Source organism: Neofelis nebulosa, chromosome 3, assembly GCF_028018385.1.
Source record: "Neofelis nebulosa isolate mNeoNeb1 chromosome 3, mNeoNeb1.pri, whole genome shotgun sequence".
Lineage (NCBI taxonomy): Eukaryota > Metazoa > Chordata > Mammalia > Carnivora > Felidae > Neofelis > Neofelis nebulosa.
The window spans coordinates 9,818,731-9,828,223 of NC_080784.1; the positions used below are offsets into that span (position 1 = coordinate 9,818,731).

At 36.6% G+C, this 9,493-nt stretch overlaps 1 long non-coding RNA gene across 1 annotated transcript in view; it reads left to right on the top strand.

Annotated features, from left to right (window-relative positions):
- LOC131506372 (uncharacterized) overlaps nucleotides 1-8,290 on the top strand; it is a 37,553-nt gene extending 29,263 nt beyond the window's left edge. The window contains exon 3 of the long non-coding RNA XR_009258898.1: nucleotides 7,885-8,290. This is a non-coding gene — a long non-coding RNA (uncharacterized LOC131506372). The remainder of the gene's footprint in view (nucleotides 1-7,884) is intronic.
- Nucleotides 8,291-9,493: the final 1,203 nt, after the last annotated feature.

Here is a 9,493-nt window from a genome sequence, read left to right on the forward strand (position 1 = left end):
TCAAATTTATCTCAATCAAAGCTCAATGCATTTCCATAAATGTGTTAGGCAGTATACTGTGAATACCTTCTCTTTTCTTCAGGTTCCATGCAGTTCTTAACAGGAGCAGAAATGATGCTAAAGGGACAGTATAGACCCAAGCACCAGAATTCCCTCGTGCAAAATTACACACAGAAAATACAGAAAACAACACCTGTACTTCAAAAACTTTATAAGAAATCAACTATGCAGTTATTGAGTGCATAGTTCTGCACTTTACTGGCTAAAATAAGCCCATCTTTTTCTTTGAAAAGAAGGACTCAGAGTAATGCAAACAAATCCTAGAAAGGAGTGGCTGTATGCTTCCCTAGGGGTTCGGTAGCATTTTCTGTCTAAATGACACAGTAATTCTCTACATGATCACATTGTCCTTCCAAATACATGTATTACTTCGTCAATGAAAAGTGAATAACAGACCGAGATTTTTTTCTTTATTGAATCTAAGATTTTAGAAGGAGGACAGGTGTAATTGAACATAGGTTAGTACTCCCAGCAACTTCAGTGATGACCTATGATTCATTGAAAGCCCAAGGAGTCTTACAATTATCACTGAGCTTTCAAGGATTAGAGTGCCTCCCTTATACTTCCTCCCTTTCACCTGCTTCCTGATTGTCTTGTCACCACACTGGACCTTTTGTGATATGTCCATCACTGACAGATTCTTATCGGTGTGTTTGTGTATTTTCAGTCTGTTATTCTTCCACAGGTTTCTTTCTTAGACACATTTATACCTTTTTTTAGGACATTGTAGACCATGGCAAGAACATTTTATTTTTATTGTGCTAGTGATGATTAATTTTATATGTCGTCTTGGCTGGGCTAAGGAACACCAGATATCTGGTAAAATATAATTTCTAGGTATGTCTGTGAGCATATTTCTGGAAGAGATTACCATCTGAATAAGTAGACTGAGTAAAGATCTCCATCACGTATGCAGGTGGGCATCGTCCAGTCCACCGAGAGACTGAGTAGAACAAAAAGGCAGAGGAATTTGCTCTCTTTCTTAAGTTTGGACATCTGTCTTCTTCTGCCCTTGGAATCATTGTTTCTGGTTATTGGACCTTTGGACTTGGCCTGAATTATAACACAGGCTTGCCTCATTGTCCAGCCTATAGATGGCCGATCTTGGGATTTCCTGACCTCCATAATCATGGGAGCCAATTCCTATAGTAACTCTCTCTCTGTCTCTCTCTTTCTCTCTCTCTCCCTCCTTTCTCCCTCCCTCCTGCCTTCCCCCCAGGTATACATAATATACCGGTGTCCCTGCTTTTGAAAGTTTATGTTATGCCACTTTGTTTTTCTGACACACCTACATTATTACCTGTTTTGCCAACCAAAATAAATCAAAGAGGATTTTTCCTTTTATGAAAAAAGAACGCAGAAATGGTGTGCAGTATTGGTTTCGGCATGAACTTTTAGAGAAACAGTGTGCATGTGGGGCAGTGAGAGTGCCACCAAGCTCTGTACCTGGGGACAGACACTCAGCACCTCAGCATCAGGCCACCAGAGCTTTGAAATCTCTGTGAGCATCTCTGCTTTGTCTCAGTTTGTTTTGTGTGTCCATTAGCAAGAGGTGATCTAAGGTAAAAACCTAAGAGGGGTGTTTTTTTTTTTTTTTTCCTTCTTGAGTCTGGGAACACTCAAATATTTTTCCATATAGATTAATGGTAATTATTTCTTTGCTTTTTGCCATTTGGGCTTATGAGCATTTTCATAGGAACAGATAGTGGAGGAAACCCATATATATTTTATATATATATATAATATATATATTATATATTATATATATATAATATCTAGATATCATAGATAGATATAAATTTATGTTATCTGCTTTTTTGTGGGTTGAAAGATTTTGTTTCTGATTACATTTCCCCAACAATAATCGAATAAAATTTTTGAAGTCGTCATCAAATATTGTCTTTACAGATGAATCCCAGATCCCGGAAAGACCTGAAAATGGGCCTGTCTTCAAGGCTCACAAAGTCAGTCAGGGATAGAGCCATGAAGAGAAGCCACAGTTTCAGTTTTCAGCATAGTGCACTTTGCACACTCCTCATGGCTCTTGTCCGTATTCAAAAGCTTAATTGTTTTTGAATGTTCTCAATATGACCAAGCTAATAAATCCAGAGGAATAGTTTTTCCCATGCTTCAATGGAAACGAATCAGCATGGTTTGACTTCTAAGGTTATTGACATTTTCTAAGTGATAGCTGCTCATTGTAACGTGGAAAGACGTAGTTAGCAGACTTAATGAAAATCCGATCATTTCTATACTTTAAGGATGCTGAGTTAAGTAAGAGGAAGAGAGAGAGAAAAAGGAGAGGGATGGAAACCCTGCAAACATGAATCGATTTATTAATATCGTTTTCTCCAGTCCAATAGGATATGACATGAAACATATTTATAGGATTGAAACATATACATGTATTAATTTTAATGAGAAAAATTCAAAGAAGTGATGCATAGCTATGGGATTGAGGAGTAATAAAAAGTAGATGGTAATAAATGTTACACTACAGTAGTTTTGACTGCTCAGGGGAAATAGACTTGGAATAAAAACGAGATGGGCAAAACAATCTAACTTGTAACAATATGCACTGTAAATTACCAAAAAAAAAAGGGGGGGGGCAATAGCCAATTTCTGAAATAGCTTAGATGATAATGAAAGACTGTAAAGGTCTGCTGAACCAATCTTTCACAAGATTTCACCGTAATGTGTAAATGTCTTTTTAAAAATCATGCTTGGACATTTATTCTCATTAAAGCAAGTTCTAACAAAATATTTAAGGAATGCAGGCCGATAAGCGAGTCAAGGGACTTAAATTTAGATTAGATTAAGCTGTTGATACTGTTTCAATCCTTTTGGCTATTATGGCTATTCTACGGAATAATAAAAAAAAAGGGCTTAGGGTTAGGAGAAGGAGGGGGTTTCAACTAAATATTACCCTCATTTTAGTGTTTAAATTTGCCCAAAATATTTGGCTTTGGGTGGGGGATGTCGTTGGCAGGGGTAAAGGAACAGGAAAGGTAATGATTATCTGTCACTTATCTTACATGGTTTAACCAAAAAGTGTTCTGTATAAATTATTCTTGCAGTATTTGTTTATTTGAAAGTAATATCACATGTGAGCAAAATGCCCATGTCACATCATTGTGATGATTGTTAGTTAAAATGGAAACAGGGATCTGAGGAAATCCTCTGTCCTTAATTTGCATTTGAATTTAAGCAAATGCAAATTAATTAGTATTACATTCTACCTCATTGCTGTTTACAAAGTGGTTTTGTCCAGACAGATTTCAAGGCCTCCCTTGAGGAATTGCGTGTTTGGTTCCAGACCGCCATGATAAAGTGAATATCACTTATAAAATGAGTCAAGTGCATTTTTTGGTTTCCCTGTGCATATAAGAGTTATGTTTATTCTATAGTCTACTAAGTGTGCAATAGCATTTTATCTGAAAAAATAAAGTACGTGCCGTAATTAAAAAAACACTTTATTGCTAAAAAATGCTATTATCTGAGCTTTCAGTGGGTCATAATCGCTAATCACAGATCACCGTAACACATATAATAATAAGAAAAAGTTTGAAATATTGTGAGAATTACCAAAATGTGACACAGATACACGTAATGAGCAAATGCTATTGGAAAAATGGCTCTGAAAACTGGCTCAAAGCGGGGTTGCCAAACGCCTTCAGTTTGTAACAAATGCGTTGTCTGGGAAGTACGATGAAGGGAAGCACAGTAAAACAAGGTATTCCTGTATGTGTCCGTAATTTAAATATGTGTACTTCAAGCTCACAAATTTCACTTCGAATTCAAGTTTGTTCATAAGCTTTTTGAACATATCCCCCCTAATCAGTACCAACTAAAGGTGTGAAATTAAAGAAAGGGTAAATCATAATTTTTAAACTTATTTCTTTGAGCATTTATTGCTTGACAGAGTTGGGGGAAAATGTCATGATGTGGATGTACTAATAGACTCTAAAATTACTATTTATGAATCGTAAACTCATCCATGTTGATAACAGAGTCGGCAACATAAAAATCAATTTCACCGTAATTTTGCTAGTGCCAAAATAATTGCTTTGTCCTTTAAATAAAATTCAAAGTAATTCTGCATCTCACAGTCACATTTTAATAATCGCAAAGTAGCAGAAAATAAGGAAAAATTGTTGAAGCAAGAGCACAATAGATATTCAGAAAAGCTACTTTCCGCTGCGGTGTTCGGGCAGGAATAGCTGCTAATTGTAGAAAATAGAGAACAGATTAAGAAAAACTAAAAATCACTTTATACTCATCAAACATAGACATCATTAGCATGTTTGCATTTTGTATATTTCTGTTCAATATATTTCCTATGCCCAAGGTGCGATCGAATTCTTAGTTCACATAGTGTTTTTCTCACGAGTTAATATATTGTGAAAATTTTCTTGTGACATGAAAATTCTTCAGAAACCCATTGTTGGTACTGAAAGAATTTTTTTTATAGATTTGCCCTAATTAAATGAACTATTTACTAAGTATTGAAAATTTGACTGTTATATATATATATATATATATATATATATATGTATATATATGTGTGTATAATTTATAATTTATATATAAATTATATATCTTATATATAAGTTATATATATATAATTCATAACAAGATTGTTATTACAGTAAGAAGACTGTAATGAGGATATTTTAACATATTTTTGTGTCTACGTATGTAATGATGTACTTAGAAAAGATATCAGAATTAGAATAATTAAGTTGAATGTTATACACATTTTAAAGTCTCTTGATACAGACTGCTGACTGCTTTCCAGATGTTCAAACTAATTTATATTCCCTGTTCCTCCTCATGAGCCCTGGATAATGTTTAAAAAATATATTTTATATGTTAAAGTATGTTTTTCTTCAGTCACTGTAGTAACTACAGAAACTGAAGATTTTTGTTCATTAAACAATTATATTTTCTTATTTGCTTTTCTGCCCCATCACCTATTTATTATTACATTTTTCTATTTTTCACATATTTTAAAATTGTGTGTGTGTGTGTGTGTGTGTGTGTGTGTGTGTGTGTGTATACAAACAACATTAACCTTGGCATACTTTCCTATTTTTACATCAAGTTTAAATTTTATGTAATGTTCTTTTTTGGCATTAAGAAGCTTTGGTTACTGTGTGTTCACATCTTTTGTAATTGCTTTTGTTGTTTTGGTCATTAGCAAATTGCTTCCAGTTCAGCAGTGAGCTAAATACTTCTTTAAATTTTATTTTTTAAATAATTTATTTAAATATTCACTGTTCTGTCAATTTGAAACAGATTTTAGTTTAAAGTGTTAACCCTCTTGAGTAGTCCGTCCTTTCTCCATTGATTTGTGATAGTTTCTTCAGCATGAAATCAATGTTTATAAACAGTGAAGGTCTATTTTATGGCACTTTACTGTAGTCTATTAATTTGCCTGTTAAAACTGGTATTGCACCAGATTATTATTGTACTGAATTATTAGACCGGGTTGTTTTGTACAGCCCTGTTTTAATTATTTTATAGCTTACAATCCTTCAATATCCAGAAAGGCATGTCCCTCCTTATTACTCTCCCCAAATGTTCTTAGCTATTATCGCTTCTTTATTTTTCCAGGTGAAGTTTATAGCTAAATAAGGAAGTGACTTGTAATTGTATTGGAAACACATACTATTAAAAAAAAAATTACAGTGTTTGGTCTCCTCATCCAGACACGCGGTAAATCTCTCCATTTAGCTAAGACTTACTTTTTATTTTCCAGTAATGTTTTTGGTTTTTCTTCATAGACGTTCCTATTTTGAGCAGTGTACATAGTGATTTTAAGTTTCTCTCTCGCTGTGGGTTTTTGTCTATACGTGGGTGGAGAATTTATTTACATAGTTGCATGTGAGAAACAAAGTAGTATTTTAAAACGATTTGTGATGTTTGCAAAATGGTATTTTGCACTTTAGGGAGCTGGCTAGTACAGGCATGCATTGCTGAGGGTGCTCAAGTGCGGAGGCCAGTGACTGCTAACGTGGTTAGGGCTAACACTGGAGTAGAGCATTTGAGAAGTGCTCTTTCCTGTAGACCCAACCACAGGCCTCCCAGGTAGGTACCACAATCACAGCCGGTTTAAGGGAAGAGCCCACGTTCAGCCAGATGCGCTGGAAGGACTCACAACCGGGCAGTCTGGACACCGTCTGGACCATCAACCAGTAGCTTTTAAACAGTATGACAGCTTTACGGGCTATAGCTCACCTACCATACAATTCACTCGCTTTAAAACGTACAACTCAATGCTACTTTATTTTATTTTTTTGTTCTTTAAAAAAAATTGTAACATTTTTTCATTTTTGAGAGACACAGAGAGACATGGCGGGAACAGAGAGGGGCAAAGAGAGAGGGAGACACAGGATCTGAGGCAGGCTCCAGGCTCTGAGCCGCCAGCACAGAGCCCGATGTGGGGCTTGAACCCACAAACTGTGAGATCATGACCAAGCTGAAATCGGACACTTAACTGACTGAGCCACCCAGGCACCCCTCAGTGTTATTTTGGTATATGCACAGAGATGTACCAGACATTAATCAATTTGGAAAGAGAAGACGTTTAGAAAGAGAAGTTCTGTATCCATTAGTTGTCGCTCTGAATTTCCCCCCAACCCCTCCCGGACCCTGGGAACCACAAAACTACTTTCTGGCTCTGTAAGTGCCTGTTCTGGGCACATCATGAATAAGATCGTCAAATAGGTGACCTTTTGTAAGTAGCTTCTTTCACTTAGCATGATGTTTAAAAAACTGATCCACGATATGCTCATGCATGTAGCATATCATGTGTGGACAAATCGTGCTCCATTGTATGATTATATTATACTTGTTTATTTGTTAATCAGGTGATAGACATCTTTTCCCATTTCTGGCTATTATGAATAATACTGCTAAGGACAGCAGTATTTTTGTGACCAACTTTTTGTGAGGATGTATGTTTCAAATCCCTTTGGTGTATACATTAGAGGGACATTTCTGGATAATACAGTCTCTATTTAATTTTATGAAGAAATGGTGGAAAATTTTCCAAAGCACGCACCATTTTATATTCCCACCAACAACCTGTGAGCTTTCGGATTTCTTCACATCCGTACCAACGTTTGTTATGAGCCTTCTGATCGAAGCTACTCTAGTGGATACGAATTGGCATCTCTTTGTGGCTTTGATTTGCATCTCTCTAATGACAAAAGATGTGGAGCATGCTTTTGCTTCTAAGCCACCTGCATATCATCTTTGGAGTAGTTTCTATTCAAATCATTTGCCAATTTTTAAATCCAGTTGTCTTTTTGTTGAGTTATAAATTTTGTGTATTCTACATATAGATCTCTTTTGTTTTTTCCCAGAATGTAGGTTTTTTCCCACATTTTTGAAGGTAGTCCTTGAATCTCCAGAGTTTTAAATGTTGATGACCATGTCCAACTTATCAAATTTTCCTTTTGTTCCTTGTGCTTTTGATATCGTGTTTAAAAAAGCCATTGCGTAGATCAAGGTCATAACGTTTTACTCTTTTCTTTTTAAGTTTATTTATTTATTTTGAGAGAGACAGAGAGAATCTAGCTGGGGTGGGGCAGAGACAGAGGGAGAGATAGAGAATCCCAAGCAGGTTCTGTGCACAGTGACTGTGCAGAACCCGATGTGGGAATCGATCTCATGAAGCCATGAGATCATGACCTTAGCCGAAATCAGGAGTTGGTTGCCTCACTGACTGAGCCACCCAGGTGCCCCAACATTTTACTCATATATCATCTTCTAAGTGTTACATTGAAATTTTTTTACGTGTTTATTTATATTTTTTAGAGAGAGTGAGAGACAGAGACACCAGTGGGGGCAGGGCCCAGAGAGAGATGGAGACACAGAATCTGAAGCAGGCTCCAGGCTCCAGAGCTGTCAGCACAGTGCCCGATGTGGGGCTTGAACTCATGGACCATGAGATCATGACCTGGGCCAAAGTCAGACGCCTAACCAACTGAGACACCCAGGTACCTCTAAGTGTTACATTTAAATCTGCGATCCATTTTGTATTAATTTTTGTGTAAGGTGTGAGGATGGGGTTCGACTTCATTCTTACATGTATCCCATTGTCACAGTACCATTTTCAAAACAAAACTTGATCTTATCAACAACTAGCCCCTGTCTCCTCTCATACATACTTACATGCACACACAGACACACCCTTGAACAGTTTCCCATTTCTCTCAGCCAAAGATGAAAATCTTCAACTTGATTTACAAGGTTCATGAGCAGACCTGTCAAGTTACATGACTAGGGACTATTTAGCTCTCTACCCTCACCTTGTCTTTTAAGTTCTGGCCACAACTGGCATGAATTCAGTGCCTTGTAAGTGTTGTGTTTTCTTTCACCACAGAGTGAACATGCTACACAATTTTCACAAAAATGATTTTTCCTCCTCTCTATTAAATCATTCTTATCCCTCAGATTTAAGCTCAATTGTTACTTCTTTATGAAAGCCTCCCTGGCATTTCTCCCCAGGTCAGATCTCCCTGTAAGACACTGATTTTATTACGACAAATGAGATTTTGTGTTTCTTTAATTTTTGTTTCTCCCTCTAGCACACAAGTTCAAGCAGTTAGGGGGCATGTTACTGTTTGCTCCCCATTATATCCCCAGCACCTACAACTCTGTCTGACTCATAGTTAGACCCAATACATACAGGTTAAAAGAATGAATGCAAAAAAAAACCCCTTATTTTTTTGCAATAATTTGGAATTTTTTGTTGGGATTAAGATGCTGTCCTTTCTGGTCTTATCTGGATTGTCTTCTGTTGTTTCCTTAAATTTATTAGGCAACAAGTTACTGAGTGCTTATTACCTATCTGACGTTGTTTTAAATGCTTTAATGTAGTAGTAAAGAAAACAAAAGTCTATCCCCTTGTAGAACCTATATTGTAGTGAGTGATAGACAGAATTGCTGATAAATACTGAACATAATAAATAGGCAGTTATGTAGCATTATAGAAAAAATATAAGTTCTTTGGAAAATGGAAAATTAGAACAAGTTAAGAAAGATTTGGATGTAGGCGAGGAGAGAGGATCTGGATAGTATTATCGAGGAGGTGACTTTAATCCAATGCTTGAAGGAGGAAATTAGTCTTATAAATATGTGGGAGGAAAGAAGATTTTTCTGGGTAGAAAAACAATATGACAAACTCTTTGATGGGAGCCTCTTTGGCACAGCTGAGGAAGAACGAGGAGGTTATTGTCACTGGAGTAGAGTGAGTGAATAAAGTCATCAATTGCAAGAGTGGTAGATGAGGGAGGTAGAGACATACAGGGTGGGGGGTGGGTGTGCAGGGTGCGCAGATCATATGGCTTCCATGAGGCATTTCAGGGTTTTCACTGAAGGAATGGCATGACAGGGCTTCCGTTTTAAGTGATCATTTTGGCTG